This window comes from Lithobates pipiens, unplaced genomic scaffold (genome assembly GCF_037356315.1).
Source record: "Lithobates pipiens isolate NorthernLeopardFrog02 unplaced genomic scaffold, aLitPip1_a1.2 Scaffold_19, whole genome shotgun sequence".
NCBI classification, from domain to species: Eukaryota; Metazoa; Chordata; class Amphibia; order Anura; family Ranidae; genus Lithobates; species Lithobates pipiens.
Window position 1 is genome coordinate 244,929,994 of NW_027507764.1, and position 25,758 is coordinate 244,955,751.

A 25,758-nucleotide genomic window follows, 5' to 3' on the forward strand; every position below is an offset into this window, starting at 1 on the left:
TCGTGATACTTCCGCTTATTCATTAATCTCTTGGAACCTTCAGAAGGGCGACAAAAATAGTAACATTTTCCTCAGTCCCCAGACTCCTACGTCCATTGAGGGGAAACCCCGGCTTCACACCGGAAGTTTCAACGTCATTTCTCAGTCAGGAATGGCCACACAACAAAATCTTAGCACAGCAATTTTTTACTCGTGGGTCTCCTCGTTCCTATGAGGATTTAGTAGCTTCATCCCCTTCCAACTCCTTCCCATTTTGGTCATATACACAGATCCGACATTTCCTTTCCACTCAGGCAACTACAGAGACGTGGACAAGACAATTGACACCTTTTGAAACGTTATACACGTGACCTCCCCCGCAAAGGCACTTGATCTCATGCATATATAGCTTACTCATGAACGAAACCTCCAACATCCCAGATTCAGCGCACACAGCCTGGGAGTCGAACCTCCAAGTCTCCCTCACTGACGATGACTTGGCCCGCTTTAACGAATATGTACACAAGGGATCCCTTAATGTCGCCATTCAGGAAAATTGCTATAAAATTGAGACACGATGGTATAGAACCCCATCACATCTGCATAAATTCTCCCCATCTATCCCTGATACATGCTGGAGATGTAGGAAGGCAAAGGGGACCATGCTCCACATCTGGTGGGAATGTGATTCCTACCAGCCATTCTGGAAAGAGGTACATAAGGTCATTGCTCATATCACTACTTACACCTTGGACTATTCCCCGGCACAGTACCTTTTACACCATACCCATTTAACCAAAACTGAGCATTATAAGTCCTTGGCCATGCACTTGATGAACGCGGCAAGGCTATGCATCCCGGTGCATTGACGATCCACACACACTTTGACGATTGGGGAATGGTTCTTGAGGATTTTCAAAATGGAGGAAATGGAAGAGCTGGTGCATATCTCCCAAGAGCATATTCAAAAATTTACAACAACGTAGGCCTGTTGGACTCACTCTAAGCTAACACAGCGTTTCCGAGCCTATGGCACTTAAACTACCATCGCTACCAGGTGAGCTGTAGATGATAAAAGAGAATTCACCCGAGTGGCCGCACCATACTGAACAATGAACATAGACCCTGATAACGCCTATGCTTCAAACTTCCCCTCCCTTGTGTATCACCCCCCTCCTTCCCCCACCTTTCTACCCGCTCCTCATCCCCCCTCTTCCCCCTCCCCCCTTCCCCCTCCTTCCTGCCTTCTCTCCTCCTTGCTTGAATGTCTCCTCTTCTCCTGTTCTTCTTTCTTCACTCTCTCTATACCTTACTCTCCATCTCTCTCTCCTTTTTAATAGAACAAATTCATCTTTCTCTATCTACGACCTTATATGGCCATCCGGATATATTGATATATTTTACTTGTCTTAGACTGATGCTGGACCTCCAGTGGACTTAATAACCATTCCATATTTTTGTTATGCATCAATGTCCTGGAATTCCGCATGCAATATTCTGTTATATGTATTTGCTGTATAAGCTGTTTAATGTGAATGTTAATAAAATATTTATGGAACAAAAAAAAAATTATTCTTATGCCACAACTGCTGTTACTGTCTTCACAATGCCCCAGTGGTTGGTTGTCCCTTTAAAAATCTTTAGACTAGTGAACTCTATCTTCTTTGCTTTGATCTGGAAGGATAGATCACCTAAGATCAAGCTAGAATATCTCCAAAGGCAATGGCAGATTGGCATTGCCCAACCCATGATTGTATTCTATTATCAGTTCGTTCATCACCATTGCCAAACAGGTGACAAGCACTCTGGCCAATAGCTTAATTGTGTTTATCAATGAAATTGGTCTATAAGAGTCAGGTAATAACAGATCTTTCCAAAGGCTTTGGCAATACTACAATGATAGTTTTTCTCCTAAAAGATGGCAAAGTACCTCTCTCGACTGCATCATTTAGATTTAATATGCCTCTGCAGGCAGTCTTGTCAGTCCCTGTGGATTAGCTATTGGCCATAGCAGCCACCTCTTCAGTGAGTTCCTCAGTTGTTATGGGCGCATTTAACATTTTATTTCCCGTTTTTGACAGTGACGGGAAAGCGCATGGGTCCAAGAATTTTACCAGCTCATCCTCCGCGGGATTAATCTTTAGAAGCGTATATATTTCTAAAGAAATTACTGAACATCTAAGATATAATCTACACCCTGTACAGTGTCCCCTGTTGGACTCTGAATGGCATCAACATGTGGTACACTCTGCTGTGACCGATAGATCACCGCCAATGGGTACCCAGTGTTTTCCTCTTCCTAAAAGTACTTTCGCTGTATAAAGCAGTGGTAAGGGTTACCTGCTGGTGCAACGACAGCGCAGCCACCCAACTTCGTTTCAAGGCAGGTGAAGAATTCATGACCTAATTCTCCTCAGCTTTTCTAACCTCACCAAGTACCAAGGTTTCCCACTCCTTAGTTGCAGTTTAAATATTGGAGATTTGTTTAGTAATAAGGCCCCGAATATGTGCCTTCAGGGCATCCTATTATGTTGCATGAAAATTTGAATCATTTTGGGTATAGAGACATTGGGTGGGAAGAGATTGAACCACAAAGGGTTACCCTTCCACAATCTGGTACCAGAGACCCCTGAAATGGAAACCTGTATTCTTAGGGGTGAGTGGTCAGATACGGCGTGAAACATTCGGCCATATGTACCATAAGCAGTGCCACAGAGTTACATAAGCACAAATCTGTATGGGATAGTACCCTATGTAAAGCAGAATACCAGGAAAAGCACTTTTTGCCAAGATTTTTATTCCTCCACAGATCATTCAACTCAAGTTTCCAGACTAATCTAGCAAATGGGGTGGGGCCTGCAGAACCTGTAGGCCGTTCCCCATGCAATGAAAATTTGTCTTTATTTTTGTCCAGGCTATTATTAAAATCTCCCAAAACCCATATGGGTACGTTGGAATGCAAAGCCGTAAATTTGATATTTCAGGCAATCTGGAGAGAAGGGTGGAGGAATATATACATTTGCCACAATGCATACTATCCCAGTAAAAAAATAATAATATCTAAATTGCTCATTTACTCGGGATTGTATAAAATGAAAAGGAACATGAGTGGAGTGAAACTGTGTCGAAAAACCCCTATTTTGAAGCAATGATAAGGTATTATATTGAAGATGGGTTTCCTGTAAGCATACAATCCCATTGGGATATGGTTTCAGGGCAGAGAATAGTGCTACCCATTTCACTCCATCGTTCAGCCCCCACACATTCCAGGACAATAGATGATCTTTAACTGACCTAAAAACTATTTGTCTCTAATGGTCCAAATAAGGGACGAGTGAATCCCACACAAGGGTCACCTAAGGCATGGCAAGACAGTAATATAGGAATAGATGCGCTACCTCAAAAAGATACAATGTGTGTAAACTCAAAAGATACAAAACTCTCAGGGCTGGCTTAGACCTTCCTTCTCTGGGCTGGCTACTCAGCTGTCAGCTAATTGCCAGCTCCCATCTCTCTCCACAGTTACCAACTGTTCCTTATCCAGCTCGTCTGACCTGCCTACTTAAAGCTGTCCAGCTCACTTCATATTTGCCTTCACTTTGGTCACGTCACAAGAAACCATCTCCTGCGGTTCTGTTCAAAGACTAGATTGCTGACATCCCTTCTGGCTCCTTCTCCTGTTTGCTGTTGCTCTACTTGGATCCCTGACTTCTGGCTTGGCTGATTACCCGATCTGGTTATTTTATTAAACTCTGGACTGGCTGACTACTCGATCTGGTTACTGGACACTGGCTATGCTTTGACTACGCTTTCTCTATTTACCTTTTTATTTTTATTTAATAAACAAGTGTGATTTAATTGTACTTCTGTCTCGGTCTGATTCATGGTTTCTGACAGTAGGCGAAGGCCATGAATTCAGAAGATACAGTCAATCCACTTGTTGGTAATATTTTTTCCAGATTGGATGAGCAAGATCACCACATGGATCAGTTTGCTTTGGCGTTACAAACGCTCCTGAGTTGCACGGCTCACCTGGAATCCCCCACTGTGGCTGCTCCGGTACAACCTGAGTCGCAGGCCATCCCTGCTGCTGCGCCAGTCTCTGTGCAGGCACCCGCCTCAAGTACTATCTCTATAAGAGGTATGTCTGGTTCAGCTCCGCTTCCCCAGCGACTTGGGGGCGATCCAGTTAAATGCAGAGGGTTTCTCAATCAGGTTGAGATATACTTTGAGATGCTGCCCCAGGCGTTTCCCACAGACAGAAGCAAAGTAGGTTTCGTGATATCTTTGCTTTCTGAGAGAGCCTTGGCCTGGGCTCACCCTCTATGGGAGACACAAAAACCTGTTGTCTTGAGTTACCCTGAGTTTGTGGCCTCCTTTAAAAGGGTATTTGACGTTCCCGCATGCTCCGCTTCTGCTGCCAAGTGCCTCATGTCCATCAAACAGAGTACGAGAACTGCTGCCGACTACGCCATTGAATTCTGTCCCTGGAGAGCCACCACACAGGTGTCTGTCGTGTGCTTCAGAAACTGAGAGAACAATCTCTATTGTAAACTGGAGAAGTGCGAGTTCCAACGTGAACAGGTTACATTGCTGGGCTATGTAATTTCCACTGCTGGTTTTTCAATGGTCCCAGAGAAACGTTCGGCAGTCCTACAGTGGCCTCGACCCATGGGTTTATGTCCTCTGCAGCATTTCCTGGGTTTCGCCAACTACTATCGGAAGTTTATTCGTAACTTCTCGTCTCTGGTCAAGCCCCTGACTGTTATGACCAGAAAGGATGGTAACCCACAGAGTTGGTCTCTGGAGTCCATTAAGGCCTTTGAGACTCTCAAGGCTGCCTTTTATACTAGAAGTTGATGCTTCTGAGACTGGAGTTGGCGCCCTTCTGTCACAACATCCTAACTCTGCGAGCGCTATGCATCCGTGTGGCTACTTTTCTAAGAAATTGTCACCTGCTGAGTGCAATTATGAGATTGGTGACAGAGAGCTGTTGGCGATCAATTTACCCTTGAAAGAACGGAGACCTCTCCTTGAAGGTACCACTGTGCCTGTTCTTCTTCTTACTGACCATAAGAATCTTAGGACTCTCTCCCAGATGGGCGCAATGGGCTCTTTTCTTGTCAAGTTTTAATTACATTGTCTCATTCTTACCCGGTACTAAGAATGTAAGGGCTGATGCCTTGTCACGACAATTTTCCTCCACTTCCAAGTCGGAGTCGGTTTCCAGTTCCTATGATTCCTCCGTATCTTGGCTACGGTTCGCACCAGTCTTACTTCTCCTTTTGGGTGACAAAATTCTTGCTGCTCAGGTCCATGCTCCTCCTGAAAAACCTTATGACCGCTGCTTTGTCCCAGAGAGTCTCTGTACTGCTGTGCTCCAGACTTACCATTTTTCCAAGGCAGCTGGCCATCCTGGGAAGAATCAACTCATTTGGGCCATTTCCCAACAATTCTGGTGGCCTAGTCTACGGGCTGATGTTACTGCCTTCGTAGCTGCCTGTCCCATGTGTGCTCAGAGTAATACTCCACAACACCTTCCAGTGGGCCTCCTACAACCCATACCCAGTGGAGAGAGGCCCTGGACTCACCTGTCCATGGTTGCCCAACTCCCAAGGCAACACTGTTATCCTTATGGTGGTTGACCGGTTCTCAAAGATGTGTCATTGTATTCCACTTAAGAAGTTGCCCACCTCTAAGGAACTGGCTTACATTTTTGCTCGAGAGATCTTTCGCTTACATGGGCTACCCTAGGTGATTGTCTCGGACAGGGGCAGTCAGTTTGTCTCCCAGTTCTGGCGAGCCTTTTGTGCACTGTTGGGAATCCAGCTTGCGTTCTCTTCTGCGTATCACCCACAGTCTAATGGGGCTGCAGAGCGAGCCAATCAGTCCTTGGAGCAATTCCTACGTTGCTATATTTCTGACCACCATAACTGGACAGACCTATTACCATGGACAGAGTTTGTTCACAACAGTGCCTTGAATTCTGCCTCCGGATTGTCTCCATTTATTGCAAATTATGAGCCAACCTTCCATGTTGCCTGAATTGTTTGTTCCGCAGAGTAGTCCTGCATTAGGGGAGCATCTCCGTGGTCTTCGTTCCACTTGGGTACAAGTCCAGGAGGCTTTGCGTCATGCTAATGATAGGTACAGACCCCATGCTGACCGTAGATGCCTGCCTGCGCCTTTCTACCAGGTTGGGGGCAGGGTCTGGCTGTCATCTCGCAACCTCCAGCTTCGTGTTCCCTCACTGAAGTTTGCACCTCGATTTATTGGGCCTTTCTGTATCCTTCGCAGGATTAACCCAGTGGCTTACGCGTTGGACCTTCCTCCTAGTATGCGCATCTCAAATGTGTTTCATGTCTCCTTATTCAAACCGTTGGTCTGCAACCGATTTACCACCTCGGTGCCACATCCTCACCCTATTCAGGTTGAGAACCATGGGGAGTATGAGGTACAATCCATTGTTGACTCCCGTAGGTTCCGTGGGCGCATACAGTACCTGGTTCATTGGAAGGGGTACAGTCCGGAGGAACACTCCTGGGTTTCATCCTTGGTCGTACATGCCCCTGTCCTCCTCCATGAGTTCCATAGACTTTTTCCCCTCATGCCCGGTGGCCCTCCAAGGGAGTGGGGTCATTGAGGAGTGGGTATTGTCAGGGCTGGCTGCTAAGCTGTCAGCTAATTGCCAGCTCCCATCTCTCTCCACAGTTACCAGCTGTTCCTTATCCAGCTCGTCTGACCTGCCTACTTAAAGCTGTCCAGCTCACTTCATATCTGCCTTCGCCTTGGTCACATCACAAGATACCATCTCCTGCAGTTCTGTTCAGACTGGATTACGGACATCCCTTCTGGCTCCTTCTCCTGCTTGCTGTTGCTCTACTTGGATCCCTGACTTCTGGACTGGCTGACTACTGGATCCGGTTACTGGACTCTGGCTATGCTTTGACTACGCTTTCTCTATTTACCTTTTTATTTTTATTTAATAAACAAGTGTGATTTAATTGTACTTCTGTCTCGGTCTGATTCATGGTTTCTGACCAAAAAAAGGTTTCATCTATAAACAAGAATTTACACCTAGGTTAATCCGACACCATGATATAAATAAGAAAAAAATTGAGTAAATGTCCAACATAATTTAATACATTTTTTTTCTTATAGCATGGTGTCGGATTAACCTAGGTGTAAATTCTTGTTTATAGATGAAACTTTGTTTTGTTTCTTTTGAGTTTACACACATTGTATCTTTTTTGGTAGCGCATTTATTCCTATTTTACACATATATCTATAACTGAATGTTCCAGTTTTTTTTAGATTGCAGCGCCATTTCATATATATTATTCACTCCTTATTATAGGTTCTATTTCCTTATTTTCACTAATGTTTCTTGGGGTAAGCGTGGATTTTCCACGTTACACAAGACCTTAATATACACTTCTGTAACAGCACTATCATCACAGAGACATGTTCCAGGAGCTCAAGACGGAGCCAGAGTTGGTGGATACATTATCATGGCGCCACCTTTGGTTCTGGCTTTGTACAGGATAGCATCTCTATCTTTAAAATTCAGCAGCTTAAACAGAAAGGCTTGTGGTTTACCAGGGTGTGGGGGTCTTGCAGGTACCCTGTGGCCCCGTTCAACTGCAAACATTTGGGATAAAGATTCCCTGCCAAATATTTCTGTAAGGCATCTCTCAATAAATGTGACAGGATTCTTCCCCTTAGCCTTTTCTGGAATCCCCACAGCTCTTATGTTATTTCTCCTCAGTCTATTTTCCATATCTTCTAATCTTGCTGAGTGAGTGGTAGTTGGTGACTGCACATGGCGCACTTTGCGCTGTAGTGGCGCCATATCATCTTCAACAGTACTCATGCGGCCTTCCAGAGCCTCTGTGCGGTCTCTTAATTTCTGTATATCTTGTCAGACTAGTGTTAATTCCAGTTTTACACCCTTGATTTCAGATGTCAGGGTATGTAAAGTAAGATTGAAGGAGGTGTGGGCTTTGTGTCCTCTGTTTACAGTGCTGGGCTCATGGTCTGAAGCCAGGATAGCTGGGGTACTCTCTGCGTCCCACGTGGCAGACCCCTCAGGATCCTCAGTCCAGTTGGGATCAGGCTCTTCTGCAGGAGGTGCATTTGGCGCTGGATCAGAAGGGAATTGGTGTGGCAGGAGGCGCTTTAGCAAACAGCCTCTGAGCTGCTTCTTTGGCTGAGCGTGGTGTTTGGTCGCCTTTTTGGACAGCCTGATCCAATGCTGCTTGGGAGTCTTTACCTCTTCTAGACATGGCAGCGGGCGAGACAGGAACTGGAAGAAATGCTTTATACCATGAGGTATATAGGGCGTGAATGCGATGCGATAAGTACTGGAAATCGGGATATATTGCAGGCGTTTCGGTGTAGAGAGCAGTTTGCACGTCCTACTCCATATAGTGGATATGACCTAACACAACCTATTTGTAACAATGACAAGCCTCCATCCCTGATATGTATACAACAAAAGGAAGAAAGAAATGGGACTTTATATGAGGTAAGTCACTGAATGCATACCTTATTCAGTTAATTAGTAAAATTATTTAATAATAACAAATCACATTATAGAGGGTTTCAATCTGAAATACAGGACCCGGTATAATGTAATACATTTGCATAAATATGTAACAGTTATACAGAGTAAAATAAAACATAATAAACATAGTTACAAAAAGACACTCCTGCATTCATAAAAGTTCAATAAACGTAATCACCACTATTCATTACTTCACTCATTCACTGGTATAGGCTCATTTCATTACTTCAACACATTCCTTTCACATGATTTCATTTTCCTACCCTTGCAGAGCAGTGTGGACTGTTAAGCATATACCAGATTCACATGGTCACCTGGTTTTCACCTAGCTGTTGTCTCTGATCTGGATGGGACTCCTCACCACAACTCCAGGGGAGATGATCATCCTTGTCCCTCTTCTTCCCTTGGATTTAAGGTTGGGCATCACCATTTGGTTGTACTATAAGTTACACACCTTTTATTTTGAGAGATTGTTCTCCGTTTTAAAGGATATCCTATACTTATAGATATCACTGATTTAATTTCAGAGCATTTTTACTCCTAATGATTGGCATGAGCCATGAAACGTGCGTCGAGTTACATCAAACTGATGCTTAGACAATTTTGGGTCACCATGAAAAATCGATTGTTTGTACTCAGAGTCTTCACTTGTGACTACCAAGACATGTGGTGTGCCTTGGTCTCCCTAGTCGGTACACCTAAAAGAGGGCAAACTCTAAATAGGAGTATGAGAAATGTGTTGTGAATGAAATGAAAATTGGGGCATGAGAAGGTGAGAAACCAGGAAGACGAGCCGACGAGGGACCTGTAGGAGGAGGGATATATACCTCCAGACTGCTCCCACAAATCCAGGCTGGCCTCTGGCCAGCCTTCTAACTTGTAGTCAGAGTCTTCACTCGTGACATGCGGTAACTCTAACTATCAAGACCTGCTGTGTGCCTTGGTTTTTCTAGTTGGTACGCCTAAAAGAGGGAAAAAGACACAAGATAGGTAAAGTATGAAAGCTTTAATGAAAATGGATAACAATTAATCCAGCAAAGTAGCAAAAGCCCTACTGACTTCCGTATGAGGCTCGGTAATGTACCTGCTATAGCAGGATGACCTCCAGCTCCCCATGTACTTGATAATGTAAGATGGGACTCTCTGTTTGGAAGCTGCAGATGCTGCCCCGATCCTAAGTGAATGTCCATAGAAACGCTTTGGATCTACACCTAATTTGGCAAGTAAAATCCTTACTTAAGAGATTTATTGTTTTGAAGTTATAGGAAGTGTGGGAATGGAGAGCAGAGGGCTGTTGACAGGATTTGCTACAAACAGATTGCAATGAGAGTTGAACAGTTCAACTGGGTACCAATTGCTGTTAGTTTGCTAGTATTTTACCACAAACCCCTGACCAGTCTGTCTATTCTTGTTGTTGTGCAGTTGTAACTCAGTGCTCAGGGAATCTGGTACGACTACCTCTGAGCAGCACAGGAGCATGACCGCTAGCTTGTGACACTTCCTCGGGTCAAACAAACCCAAAGAAACTGAGATAAATGGCTGCCTTAAGCACTATGCTGGGACCTGTGCCGAGAGGGGAAGAAGACAGCATGTCTAACAAATCACAGAAAATGTGACCGGTGATAGGTTGCCGAGATAACAGAGCTCTCCCCCTGGTCCTCTGCATACCCCTGAGCATGGCTTTCAGAGGTTGAGAAGCAAAAATGGATGCACTGTCAGGTGCATGCAGGGACCTGAAATGTTGAATACCCGATAAATATAGCTTGATGGTACTAGCAGACAATGCCAACTCACTGTGGCAATACGCAGTGAAAGACATGACATAGTTGATATCCTTCAGGCAACTAGAAGGGTATAAAGACATAAACCTGAGAAGCCTTCCAACCCATTGTGTACGCGTTTAGCGTATTCCTGGATGAAGACCTATTGGGCAGATCCATCGCCTGAGTCCGGAATGTGTTTAATCCATGACTAACAGTCAGTAAGGGTGAACAAGCTGGCCTGTCCGGTCTGCCACCCAGATACTGTAAGAAAAATTGAGGCATATTGAGATGGGATAAAAGTATCAGCCGCACCATTGCGATTCCCACTGATAAATTCACCCCGAAAATCGAAAATGAAACTTATACGTGAAGCCCAGCCATGTCAACCTACGCATAAGTCATGATCAGAAGGGACTCTGATCTACCTTTATTGATAATTTTGGCTGTGGCCAAATTATCCGCAAAGAAGATGACTGAATTACCTGACCAAGCTGGACCCCATGTGATTGCTGCTGCCAGAATCGGATAGATTTCAAACAAATCTGAGGTAAGAGCAAACTTCGGCAGATGAAAAACCTCTGGGGGCCAACGGCTGGCCAACCATTCATGGCCAAAAAAACGACTGACGCAGCAGCGTCTGAAAACACTCTGGGAGAACTATCCGTTGGCTGTGGGATGTGAGATGCCATTCCAGTCACACAGGAAATTATCCCACATGACTAGATCAGCTTGGGTATCTGCTGATAGCTTGACAGCCGTGTCAGAATCCTAATATTGCGGAAGAAGGGCCAGCAATCTGGACACGAAAGCCCTACCCTGAGAGATGATTCTCATGGCGTGATTTAGCATCCCCAACAGAGACTGCAATTCTTTCTTGGAACAGACAGGGGTTCGGACAAACAGATGAATGGTCTGGCGTATCCTAACCAACTTCTCCAAGGACAGACTAGCAACCATGAAACTGGAATCAAGTGTGATCCCCAAAAAAGTGATGACTTTCGTCGTACCTTCCATCTTATGCGCAGTGCAACTCTGAAAACAGTCCTGTAAGCGCATGTAGATCCCCGGGTGGTTCACCTGGGTCTTCCAAAAGTAAAAAATCATCAATATAGTGAATTACCCTCTGACACCCTTTACACATACCCAAAACCCACCGAAGGGCCTGGGCAAAGGTGTTAAAGAAGCAAGGACTGCTTTTTGACCCAAATGTTAATCTAGTAGCGAAATAATACTGACCGCGCCACTTGATGCCATGCCATTGCCAGAGAGCAGGACTAATGGGAAGCATCTTAAAAGCATCAGTAATATCAGCATTGGACAGCCAAGCACCCCTACCTAACTGTAAAATGTGCTGGATAGCCAAATCCACTAATGAATACTTCAGTAAGAATTCCTTGGAGGGGAGGAGAGAATTAAGACTAGGAGCATGAGATGAATGAGGCGCAGACAAATCAAGCGTTATTTATTGGAAAATTTTCCACAGACCACCCCAATGGGGCTAACCTTCCACATGCAAAATGGTGATGAAAAGGTCCAATCAGGAACCCCTTGGACACTTCTGCCTGCAGCAACTCATCGACAATAGCAGGGTGATTCTCCGCTGACCTCAAATTATTACATTCGAACGACTCGGTTGGAAGAACAATAAGGCCAGTGTGAAAGCCTGATGAAAAACCCTCTAGCAAAAACTGTCTGAACGCTGGAGATGGGTGGTTTTCCAGGTAATCCCCTACCAAGGATATATTGACTTGGCATAGTCATGAAGCACTGAAAGCTTTGACAAGACAGGCGGACTGAGAGTGGGCTCTGAAACAATTAGAACAAATGTGCAACAACCTGCATTGGTTGTAGTTGCACCCAGTGTAATTGTAATTATTACATAGCTGAGCTTTACCCAGATAACGGATAGGTCTACCCATTTTATCCACCTGGCCTGAACTACCAGAAGAACCACCAGCCGCCTGCTTGGAGGTCCCCATTTGACTGGAGGACTCACAATTTGGACACCAAGCTGTGGTATGTGCTGATGACTGGCAGTTGGCACATACGAAATGCCTGCAAAACAGTAACATATAGATATTTCTCCAAGACGTCACCACCTGAAACTGAGTCCAAGTAGCTGCTACTTTTGCGGCAAAGGAACGATGATGGTCATAAAAAGTGAAACCACCGTACCTGTGTGCCAAATCCACCACCATATGAAGGTATAGGTCAAACTCTTCCCTCCTACCCCGACTGACTGAACAGACAATTTCTCTGAAAATGCCAAATGCCACAAATTTGTCAGACAAACCTGATTTCTTTTTATGAGGTGGTAAGTAAAACCTTGGACAGAGGGGTGGCGGTGGACGTGGTATACTTGGATTTTGCAAAAGCGTTCGATACAGTTCCGCTTACATGGCTCTTGTATAAGGTAAAGTCTACAGGTTTGAAAATATCAGTTTGTAAATTAATAGAAAACTGGCTAAAAGACAGAATTTCAGAGAGTAGTGGTTAATGATTCTTATTCTGAATGGTCTAAGGTTATCAGTGGTGTACCCCAAGGTTCAGTCCTGGGACCCTTAGTTTTTAATTTCTTTAAGTGATATTGGATCTGGGATCAAAAGTAACATTTCCGTCTTTGCAAATGACACCAAGCTATGCAGTGGAATAACATCCTTACAGGATGTCTCCAATTTACAAGCCAACCTCAATGCTCTTTTTAATTGGGCGACTATGTGGCAGATGAGGTTTAATGTTGAGAAATGTAAAGTTATGCACTTGGGGGCTAAGAATATGCTTGCATCATACATTTTAGGGGGAGTACAACTGGGTGAATCCATAGTGAAGGATCTGGGGGTTTTGGTAGATCATAAGCTCAATAATAGCATGCAATGCCAAGCTGCGGTTTCCAAAGCGAGCAAAGTCCTTTCTTGTATTAAGAGAGGTATGGACTCCAGAGAGAGAGATATCATTTTGTCCCTGTTCAAATCATTAGTAAGACCTCATCTGGAATATGCAGTTCAGTTTTGGGCACCAGTTTTCAAAAAGGATATTGGGGAACTGGAGAAAAGTGCAGAGAAGGACAACCAAACTGATAAGAGGCATGGAGGAACTCAGCTATGAGGAAAGATTAGAGGAACTGAATTTATTCATTCTTGATAAGAGGAGATTAAGGGGGGATATGATCAACATGTACAAATATATAAGGGGTCCATATAGTAAACTTGGTGTCGAGTTATTCACTACAGTCAACAAAGAGGACAAGGGGGCACTCTTTACCTCTAGAGGAAAAGAGATTTCATCTCCAAATACGGAAAGGTTTCTTCACAATAAGAGCTGTGAAAATGTGGAATAGACTCCCTGCAGAGGTGGTTCTGGCCAGCTCAGTGGATTGCTTTAAGAAGGGCCTGGATTATCTCCTAAGTGTACATAATATAACTGGATACTAACATTTATAGGTAAAGTTGATCCGGGGGAAATCAGATTGCCTCTCAGGGGATCAGGAAGGAATTTTTTCCCTGCTTTAGCAAATTGGATCATGCTCTGCTGGGGTTTTTTGCCTTCCTCTGGATCAACTGTGGGTATAGAATTGGGTATATGGGATTGTACAATATTATTATTATTTTTTTATTTGTGGTTGAACTGGATGGACTTGTGTCTTTTTTTCAACCTGACTAACTATGTAAATTCCGCGACATCAAGTTTGCAACTAAGCCTGGGATCCTTGGTCTTGAGCACCACTGACACTTCTCCCCAAGAAAATAACTTGTTCTCCATAACATCTTGGGCCACTATTAGTAGCGAGGCTAAATTGACATCCTTCCCTTCCAAAATATCCTTTTTTGTTTATATTGGCAGGGATGAAATGGGCCGGGGACACAGAAAGCAATACCACCAACGGTGAAGGAGCTGCCGAAGGTAAAGATAGGACATTACCTGCAGCTGGGCTTGGAAGAGCAGGAGCTGGGGGCACAGCTGACACCCCAGCACTGGCTGTCACTACAGCACCAACTGAGCAAGCTTCAATTACCTCCATCCTGTCCTGCAACTGCAGCATGGAGGTAGAAAGTGTATTTAACACCGCATGTATCTGCGTTAAAAAGTTGTGCACCGAAGCATGTTCCGTGCTGGTAGATGGCAGCGGTTGAGAAGGAGATGGAAACCACAACCTAATGAGTTCCACTTTCCTAGCCGTGGTTGGGAAAGGAATACCCTTCCAACGAAGCTCTGCAACAAGCTTAGGTACAGTCTAACTCCTTAATGATGGTGATCTGCCATGCTCCGAACCCCTACGAGGGGTAGGGGGGATGAAGGCGAACTCGTTGCTTTCCGACACGTGGGACATAAGATATCTAAGGAGAAATGAACTGAGATGATAAGAATGAAACAACTGTACCACCAAGAACCCCTATGTGCCTCACTAAATACAAACGTGTGTGAAATGGTAAAAGACCAACAGCGCGTGAAATGAGATAAGTGACCAAACCATCCTAAGGTGTATGAAATGAGTAAGTGCGAGAAACCTGCAGGGCAAATACAGGCAATTAGCAACGAACACTCAGAGCTACGATACCCACAGACCGCGATTGGTAGATATGAATGAAATGGGTGATGGTGCGACGTATGACGTGGGATGTACAGGCGAGATTGTGTTAAAATGAATCACTTAAAAACGTAACCTCAGCCTGTACGGAGCTGTAGACGTGACAGACCCTAAAATGTAACTAAATCTGACTAAAACCTGTGATAAAAGAGCATAAACATGCACCTTGCTGATATTGCGTGAAACGCTGAAATCCGACTTGAAATAATATCACAAGTACCTGCAGTTAATCTATCGGACGAAAAACCATAAACAGAAATGAATGTGGGTAAATATAGGGAAAAAAAAAAAAAAACGAACAGTGCCGTACTTAATGACGGAGATCACGACTGCCCAAACGAGCATGGCTAACGAGCAACCAGCCCATGATGGCCAATGAGGCACAGAGCCGGATGGTGACTGACCAACTGCCCCCCCCCCCCCCCCAAAGAACAGCCCGTGCCCTGCCAAGCCAGAACAGAAATGAAACCCTGGTGAAATGAAAAAATGACAGATGACATGTGAGTGTGCAACATGACAAATGAATGACTGACTGTGTGACATACAATTGATATTCAAATGACAGATCGCAAGATCGATAGCATGACAGACCGCATGATCAATCGCACAACCGCCTGCATGATGAAACGCAAGATCAATTGCACAACCGACCGCATAACAAATCGCAAGATCGATGGCACGACCAGTCGAATGACAGATCACAAGAACAATCGTAGATCGAACAGCAAGACAGATCGCAAGACTGATTGGACTCTTGCCAACCATGAATTGCAGACAACCATGATGACAGATGCAAATCCCAGCGTGACCCCCTGAGATTCTGCACCCCCCTCCCCCCAGCCGATGGCCTGCCGCCCCCAGCCCCTCATGACCATGGCTAAAGAGAGGGTACAGTGACTTGCTGGTAGTCAACATCTGAATATGTTCTACCATGAACACGGTTTCTACCATATATGCTGCTTGTAAAGGTGGTAAATGTACTACTGCTGAATTCTGCTGTGATATGACTTGACATGATTGTGGAACGTACTATCTCCGTATTAAACCCCGACATCCTAGTGGCTCCCACACAGCAAACCCGCTCCCCCGGTGATATGTCCACGAGCAACCCCCCCCCCCCCCCCCGATCAAGCCTTCTAACTTATTGAACATTTATGAATAGATAAGTGTCCTTTTGTAACTGTTTATTATTCAGAAAATAGTAAATTAAACCACTCTTAGGATGATAACAAAGGTTGCAGTCCCCCTTTAAAAAGCACCCAAATGAGAGCCCTAAGCGCTACTTGTAGATTGAAGAGCGATATAGCAATTCACTCTTTAACCACTTAAGGACCGCTGTATTGCCATTGTACGTCATTGCAATGGCACAGGCAGGCACAAGCACGTACATGTACGTGCCTGCCTTCCAGCGGGTGGGGGGGTCCGATCGGACCCCCTCCCGCTGGATACGGCGGTCCGGTTCGCTTCAGGAGCGATCCGTGATGAGGGGATGGACGTTGGTTTCTGGCCACCCCCTCTGGATCGCTCCTGGCCAATGAGAAGCTTCCTCCCACTGTGTATTGTATACACAGGAAGGAGGAAGTGATGTCATTCTCCTCGGGGTGGTCTTTTTGACCGGACTACGAGGAGAAGACTAAAAGTAAGTGCACCAAAACACTACACTGACACATAGGTACACAAACCCCCCGCCCCCCGATCCCCCCCCCAGTCACAGTGTCACTGATTGCATTGATCATTTATTTACTGATCACTGCATTCAGTGTCAGTTGTAACAGTAAAAACTGTCAGGGCAGTTAGTGTTAGGTCCAGGGTAGCCCCTTACCCCCCAAATAAAGGTTTAACCCCCTGATTGCCCCTAGAGTTAACCCTTTCACCCCCTTTTGCCAGTGTCACTAAGCAATCATTTTTCTGATCGCTGCATTAGTGTCGCTACTGTCGCTAGGTAGCTAGTTCTTTTTTTAGGTTCACCGCCAGGTTTTTATAGCGCTAGGTACCCCGATATACTACCCAATAATGGTTTTAACCCCCTGATTGCCCCTAGTTAACCCTTTCACCCCCTTTTGCCAGTGTCACTAAGCGATCATTTTTCTGATCGCTGCATTAGTGTCGCTAGGTAGCTAGTTTTTTTTTTTAGGTTCACCGCCAGGTTTTTATAGCGCTAGGTACCCCGATATACTACCCAATAATGGTTTTAACCCCCTGATTGCCCTAGTTAACCCTTTCACCCCCTTTTGCCAGTGTCACTAAGCGATCATTTTTCTGATCACTGCATTAGTGTCACTAGTGTCGTTAGGTAGCTAGTTATTTTTTTAGGTTCACCGCCAGGTTTTTATAGCGTTAGGTACCCCCATATACTACCCAACAATGGTTTTAACCCCCTGATTGCCCCTAGTTAACCCTTTCACCAGCGATCACAGTATAAGTGTCACTGGTGACGCTGGTTAGCCAGTTAGTTATTTAGGTTCCCTGTCAGGTTTTTATATAGCGCCAGGGACCCTCATATACTACCTAATAAAAATTTGAACCCCCTGATTGCCCCTAGTTAACCCTTTCACCACTGATCACCGTATAAGTGTTACGGGTGACTCTGGTTAGTTTGCTTTTTATAGCATCAGGGCACCCACCATTTATTACCCAATAAAGGTTTAACCCCCTGATCACCCGGCGGGTGATATCAATTAGGTTTTAGAGTCGGGGACACCCACACGCAAAGCATAAACCTCCCGTAGTGGTATAGAATCTGAACAGATCAATATCTGAGCTGATCAGATCTATACTAGCATCCCCAGCAGTTTAGGGTTCCAAAAAAACGCATTGTTAGCGGGATCAGCCCAGATACCTGCTAGCACCTGCGTTTTGCCCCTCTGCCCAGCCCACCCAAGTGCAATATCGATCGATCAATGTCACTTACAAAACACTAAACACATAACTGCAGCGATCGCAGAGTCAGGCCTGATCCCTGCGATCGCTAACAGTTTTTTTGGTAGCATTTTATATTTAAGTCCGGAAGGCAGTGCTTGGTTTTCGGGGTCCCGTACGTGGCTAGGCTCCCAAAAAGTCCCCCACATGTGGTATCCCCGTACTCGGGAGAAGCAGCAGAATTTATTTTGGGGTGTAATTTGACTTATGCCCATAGCATGTGTGAGCAATATATCATTTAGTGACAACTTTTTGCAAAAAAAAAAGTTTGTAATATTCCCGCAACTTGTGGCAAAATACAAAATATTTCATGGACTCAACATGCCTCTCAGTAAATAGCTTGGGGTGTCTACTTTCCAAAATGGGGTCATTTTGGGGGGTTTTGTGCTATTTTGGCATTTTATGGCCTTCGAAACTGATAGGTAGTGAGGAGTGAAATCAAAAATTTGCACCCTTAGAAATCCTGAAGGTGGTGATTGGTTTTCGGGGTGCCGTGCGCGACTAGGCTCCCAAAAAGTCCCACACATGTGGTATCCTCATACTCGGGAGAAGTAGCGGAATATATTTTGGGGTGCAATTCCACATATAACCATGGCATGTGTGAGCAATATATCATTTAGTGACAACTTTTTGTAAAAAAAAAAAATCTTTTAATTTTTTGTCATTCAATCCCTTGGGACAAAAAAAATAAATATTCAATGGTCTCAACATGGCCCTCAGCAAATAGCTTGGGGTGTCTACTTTCCAAAATGAGGTAATTTGGGGGGGTTTTGTGCCATCTTGGCATTTTATGGCCTTCAAAACTGTGATAGGTAGTGATAGGTAGTTAGGAGTAAAATAAAAAATGTATGCCCTTAGAAATCCTGAGGGCGGTGCTTGGATTTCGGGGTCCCGTACGCGGCTAGGCTCCCAAAAAGTCCCCCAAATGTGGTATCCCCGTACTCGGGAGAAGCAGCAGAATTTATTTTGGGGTGTAATTTGACTTATGCCCATAGCATGTGTGAGCAATATATCATTTAGTGACAACTTTTTGTAAAATTCTTTTTTTTTTTTGTCATTATTCAATCCCTTAGAACAAAAAAAAAAATATTCAATGGGCTCAACATACCCATCAGCAATTTCCTTGGGGTGTCTACTTTCCAAAATGGGGTCATTTGGGGGGGTTTGTACTGCCCTGCCATTTTAGCACTTCAAGAAATGAGATAGGCAGTCATAAATTAAAAGCTGTGTAAATTCCAGAAAATGTACTCTAGTTTGTAGACGCTATAACTTTTGCGCAAACCAAAAAATATACGCTTATTGACATTTTTTTTACTAAAGACATGTGGCTGAATACATTTTGCCCTCAATGTATGACTAAAATTTCGTTTATTCGATTTTTCTTATAACAAAAAGAAGAAAATATCTTTTTTTTTCAAAATTTTCGCTCTTTTTCCATTTATATCGCAAAAAATAAAAATCGCAGAGGCAATCAAATACCATCAAAAGAAAGCTCTATTTGTGGGAAGAAAAGGACGCAAATTTCGTTTGGGTGCAATATTGCATGACCGCGCAATTACCAGTTAAAGCAGCGCAGTGTGAAATTGGAAAAAGACCTCTGGTCCTTAAGGTGTTTATTGGTCCGGGGCTGAAGTGGTTAAAGGCTGTAAGGACCTCCTCATGCAATATAATTGTGAAAAAAATATATATAAATGCGAGAAAGATAATAATAATAAATCCCAGCACTGGGATAACTGCTTGTATCCTGTAGGGTCAATGAAGTGTCAAAAGACCTCCTCACAAAACCGACCCTTCGTGGATACCACAGGGGGTTATGTCCTCAGAGTGGTCTGGTACCTGGTGCTAAACCAACAATGGCAAAAAGTGAGTAAATCCCAAAGATAATTCTAACATGACATGAAAAAATATTAATTAGAACATAAATCCGAAAGAAATCCATAAGTGAAATCCCATATGTAGGCAATAAATGTAAATGTGTTTGTGAATAGTCAGGTGACTAATAAACAATCCCATGGTAAATAGAGCCCCACAGTGCTGTGCAAAAAAGATATATGTATATACCCAAAAAATTATGAAAAATCGCAAAAAAAAGTGACAAAATTGCATAAAAAACAAAACCAAAAAAACACAAAATGTCATCTCAGCAGTTGCTAGAGTCACATATGTGCATGCATTCTGATATAGATAGTTGTTTGTGCTATTGAAAAATAGTTGCAGGTGACTTTTGGTGCTCACAGTGCTTGACAGGTGACTTCGTGCTCCCCCTTATGGCGCTCCACTCACCAGCTCCTATGACCCCTGCAGGGGTAATATGCCTGTAACTCCACAGTATGGTCCGGTGGTCTCAAGCTGCAGTATCCAAAGTTCCTCAAAGCGATTTTGGATGTCCAATCGGTGGCAGATATATGCAGTAATATTCCTCATAAAAAAAGCGAGCTTGGCTCTCATGGTGTAGTATCCAAGAAAGTTAATTTATTTAAGAAATTAGTTAAAAAATCAAACATAAAATAAACCCAAACAGATCAAGGGCAAAACCAGTATGCCTAAAGTGCCTATCCTGAAGAGGCAACTCTATAACAAATATAGCATAGGTAGCTGTGGACGTGTGACATGCGTGCCAGCTGCGTTACACCCACTAGCCCTAGTTCCTGAAAGTCACGTGGTGTGCATGTAACAGCCGTACAAGTTTCGTAATTAACATCTTCAGCGGCGATAGAATCTCACCGCATATCAGGTATTATTTATAGGAGAGAGCACAGCCGTGAGAGCCTTGTCCCTTAGGCTGATCAACCAATCCATAGGGAGGCAGGTAAGCCCTCACAGGCAGAATAATACCTAAGCGTATATCCTAAGAGTATATCTCACTAGGAATAGGAAAAATCTGTATGAAAACCATATTATATAAAATAGAGCTGGATACAGCCTATAATGCGCTCTCCCTCAGTGTTTGTGTGTGTGTATATACCTATCCAGCTCTATTTTGTATAATATAGTTTTCATACAGATTTTACCTAATCCTAGTGGGATGTACTCTTATGCCGCGTACACACGTAGCGGACTATCCGGCGGACTTCCCACTGGACTTTCTGAACGGGCTACTTGCCCACACATGGCACTTTTTCAGCGGACTAATACAGCGTACTAAGTCCGCCGGAATATCCGCCGTACTTTTGAAATTAACTGAGGCGTCCACACACGCGGAGGAAAGTGGCAGGGCCCGCAAAGGAGACGTCGCTGGCCCCGCCACCTGGTATGGACTTAAAGGGGAACCCCAACGCCGAAAAAAAACGCCGTGGGGTTCCCCCCGGTCCACATCAGACCCTTGCCCAAGCACGCTACCCGGCCAGCCAGTAAAGGGGAGGGACGAGCGAGCCCCCCCCCCTCCTGAGCCGTACCAGCCCTCAACATGGGGGGGTGCCTTGGGGAAGGGGGGGCGCGCGGCCCCCCCCATCCCAAAGCACATCAAAGCACCTTGTCCCCATGTTGATGAGGACAAGGGCCTCTTCCCGACAACCCTGGCCGTTGGTTGTCGGGGTCTGCGGGCGGGGGGCTTATCGGAATCAGGGGGCCCCGGATACCGGCCCCCTACCCTATGTGAATGAGTATGGGGTACAATGTACCCCTACCCATTCACCTGTAAAAAAAAGTTAAAAAAACACAACACACAAGGGTTAAAATAGTTTATTGCACAGCTCCGGGGGTCTTCCGTCTTTGGGGGTCTTCTCACCGGACTCCTCCGCTATCTTCTTCTAGCTCTTTTACTAGCGGAGGAGCCCGGCTTTCTTCCTCGCCGCCGCCCTCTTCTTCCAACTTCGGGGGTCTTGTCCCCCTCTTTGGGGGTCTTGTCCCCCTCTTCGGTGGTTTTTGCCGGGCCACCACGCCTTCTTCTAGCTCTTTTACAGGCGGTGGCCCGGTCCCTGTCGCAAGCCACCATTCCTGGCTTAAGCTGTCATGGCGTCAACCACCTCTCAGCCTTCCCCTGCAGAGCTGACAGAATCTCTGCCCTAGTGTGGCTCCTGTCCCCCAAGCACACCAGAGCAAGCACCGCATGGCATCTTTTGCCTGCGTACTGGTGTAGCCCCTTGAACGCCTACGGAGCACCGCTGGTTCCGAGGACAAAGCACAGGAAGAGGCCATGGAGGAAGAAGAAGAGGGGGTGGAGGAGAGAGGTGTGTCAGAATCACCAGTAGTAGCATTTTGGAGGCGTGGTGGTGGAGCAACCTCCAGCAGAGTCACCCAATGTGCCGTGAAAGATAGGTAATGTCCCTGTCCATGCCTTCCCCATGGAAGGGGGCAGAGTCTACCAACTGAAAAGGCAGCAGTTGACGTGCTAGCAATTTAGCCAAGCTAGCATTTAACCGCTGGGCATGTGAATGGCTGTGAGTGAACTGCTTTTGGCGGTGCAGCTGCTGGGGCAGGTAGATTTGTCTGGTACAATTGGACGACGGTGTACTGATAGCAGATTGCCTGCAAGTACTTGGCTGTGACACAACTAATTCTACACCTTCATTCCTCTCAGTGCAGGTTTCAGAGAGGACTGAAGGTATAGTGGGGTTGGAGATCCCAGCTGATGAGGAGCAAGGAGAGGTCCGCTTTGTTTTTTCTTGTGGGTCTTTTAGGTATGCTTGCCAACTAACTGCATGGCAGGTCGACATATGTCTGGTCAAGTATGTGCTGCCCAAGCAGCTGATGTGTTGGCCACGCGAGATACGCTTGAGACATGTTGCAAATAGCAGCGGTGCGATCTGATGCACTCTTCTTAAAAAAGTCCCACACCAAAGAACTTTTGGAATAACGCGCAGACAGCAGCGCCCTGCACATGCAAAGCTCTGCGGTGCGATGCAGTCATTGTGCTGCCCTTAAGCTGGCCCCTGGAGGGCATCCTGCCTCCTCTCTCCTGGCAGGCACCCACGTGCAGTCAGTGACCTCATCATCCCCTCCCTCCTCATCACTGGAGCAAACCTGGCAGTATGCTGCCGCTGGGGGAACATGACTGCCAGATTGCTGTCCTTCTTGGGCGCCCCCTCTCCCTGGACTCACGTTACTGCCTTCCTCTAGCTGGGTACCATCATCAGAGCCTTCAAAACGCTGGGCATCCTCCTGGAGCATGTACCCAACACTGTGGTCAAACAGTTCGGGGTACTCCTCAGGAGGACATGGTGGGGCTAGGGAAGGAGTGACTGATGCCATTGAGCAGAGGGAAGAGGCTGTGTTGGCAGCTGCTTTGCCAGACATAGTACCCTGAGCCTGGGTGAGAGAGGATGAGTAGAATGAGGATGGCTTGGTCATCCACTCTACCAAGTCTTCGGCATGTTGCGGCTCAACTTGGCCAGCTGCCAAAAAAAAGGACAAGCGTGTCCAGTGTCCCATGGCCATGTGCTGATGAGGATGCACCGTGTCCACGACCAGCACTGTTGCCTCTTGACACAGAGCCTGCTTGCTCTTTTATTGGCTCGTGACTGTCTGCCTCTCCTTATTGGCCTTCCAGATATACTAATGGCCTGCAGGGAGATGTAGCTGCACAAAGCTGGGAGGTATATTCTGATTATACTGCAGCTAGCAGAATCAACTGCCTGCCTGTAGTATTATTAGTATGAGAACACCAACAATTGTCTTCAGGTAGCTTTATGTGCACACTGTGTAGAGGACACAGTACACCAACTGTAATTACTGCAGCTGCTTGCCTGTGGTATAGGATCAGAAGAACACCAACTATTGGGGTAGCTTTAATAAGTGAACACTGTGCAAAGGACACAGGAACGAATCTAGCTAAACTGAATACAATGTGTATGTATGTATGTATGTATGAATATATATATATATATATATATATATATATATATATATATATATGTGTATATATGTATATATATATATATATATATATATGTGTGTATGTATGTATGTATATATATATATATATATTGTACAGGACGCCGTGGCTGGGTCCTGGAAGGACGCTATATTTCCCCTCTGTTTGGGTTGTGGTCTTTTTAAATGAATAAAATTGATTAACCCACCTGTTAAGGGAGTGTCTTTAACCACTTTCAGACCGGACCATTTTGCTGGTCAATGACCAGAGGTCTTTTTACAATTTGGCACTGCGCTGCTTTAACTGGTAATTGCGCGGTCATGCAATGTTGTACCCAAACAAAATTTGCGTCCTTTTCTTCCCACAAATAGAGCTTTCTTTTGATGGTATTTGATTGCCTCTGCGATTTTTATTTTTTGCGATATAAACGTAAAAAGACCGCAAATTTTGAAAAAAAATGATATTTTCTACTTTTTGTTATTAGAAAAATCCAATAAACTCAATTTTAGTCATACATTTAGGCCAAAATGTATTCAGCCACATGTCTTTGGTAAAAAAAAAGTCAATAACTGTATATTTATTGGTTTGCGCAAAAGTTGTCACATCTACAAACTAAGGTACGTTTTCTGGAATTTACGCAGCTTTTAGTTTACGACTGCCTATCATTTCTTGAGGTGCTAAAATGGCAGGGCAGTACAAAACCCCCCCAAATGACCCCATTTTGGAAAGTAGACCCCCTAAGGAAATTGATAAGTGGCATGTTGAGCCCATTGAATATTTTATTTTTTTGCCTCAAGCGATTGAATAATGACAAAAAAAAATTTTTTTTTTTTTTTTTTACACAAAGTTGTCACTAAATTATATATTGCTCACACATGCTATGGGCATATGTGAAATGACACCCCAAAATAAATTCTGCTGCTTCTCCTGAGTACGGGGATACCACATGTGAAGGCCATAAAATGCCAAGATGGCACAAAACCCCCACAAATGACCCCATTTTAGAAAGTAGACACCCCAAGCTATTTGCTGAGAGGCATGTTGAGTCCATGGAATATTTTATATTTTGCCACAAGTTGCGGGAAAATTACAAACTTTAATTTTTTTTTATTTTTTTTTCACAAAGTTGTCACTAAATGATATATTGCTCACACATGCCATGGGCATATGTGAAATGACACCCCAAAATAAATTCTGCTGCTTCTCCTGAGTACGGGGATACCACATGTGTGGGATTTTTTGGGAGCCTAGCCGCGTACGGGGCCCCGAAAGCCAAGAACCGCCTTCAGGTTTTCTAAGGGTGTAAATATTCGACTTCACTCCTCACTACCTATTACAGTTTTGAAGGCCATAAAATGCCAAGATGGCACAAAACCCCCACAAATGACCCCATTTTAGAAAGTAGACACCCCAAGCTATTTGCTGAGAGGCATGTTGAGTCCATGGAATATTTTATATTTTGCCACAAGTTGCGGGAAAATTACAAACTTTTTTTTTTTTTTTTTTCACAAAGTTGTCACTAAATGATATATTGCTCACGCATGCCATGGGCATATGTGAAATGACACCCCAAAATAAATTCTGCTGCTTCTCCTGAGTACGGGGATACCACATATGTGGGACTTTTTGGGAGCCTAGCCGCGTACGGGGCCCCGAAAACCAAGCACCGTCTTCAGGCTTTCTAAGGGCGTTAGTTTTGAAGGCCATAAAATGCCAAGATGGGAGGGGAATTTTGGGACTTTAAATGAAGCACAAGTATGTGCCTCCATCCCGGTAATCGGTATGTAATAGAGGGAGTTTGGGACTTTAAAATGAAGCACTAGGATAATGGAGGTAGGTTTTAACCACATTGAAAAAATATATATAATTTTTTATTGATTGTTCGGTAACAGATCATAAAAAATAATAAAGATCAAATTCATAAAGTATATAGGCGTAAGTACAGTAGAAGCATGATATATAGTATTCACATAGAGCAGCACATAGTAGTAATAAATAAAATAATTGGGTAATATGGCATGGTAGTGCCTATGACAGCAAAACCGACATCAGCAAGTACATCCACATAATAGATATGCATCCACTAGATGTAAAACAAAAATAAATTTAGTATATAGTTAAAAAAGTTAATTCA

The 25,758-nt window shown here is 44.5% G+C and overlaps 1 protein-coding gene across 2 annotated transcripts in view; it reads left to right on the forward strand.

Annotated features, from left to right (window-relative positions):
- Positions 1-25,758, forward strand: part of EXOC3 (exocyst complex component 3) — a 344,012-nt gene that overhangs the window by 125,583 nt on the left and 192,671 nt on the right. The gene's annotated exons all lie outside the window — the stretch shown is intronic.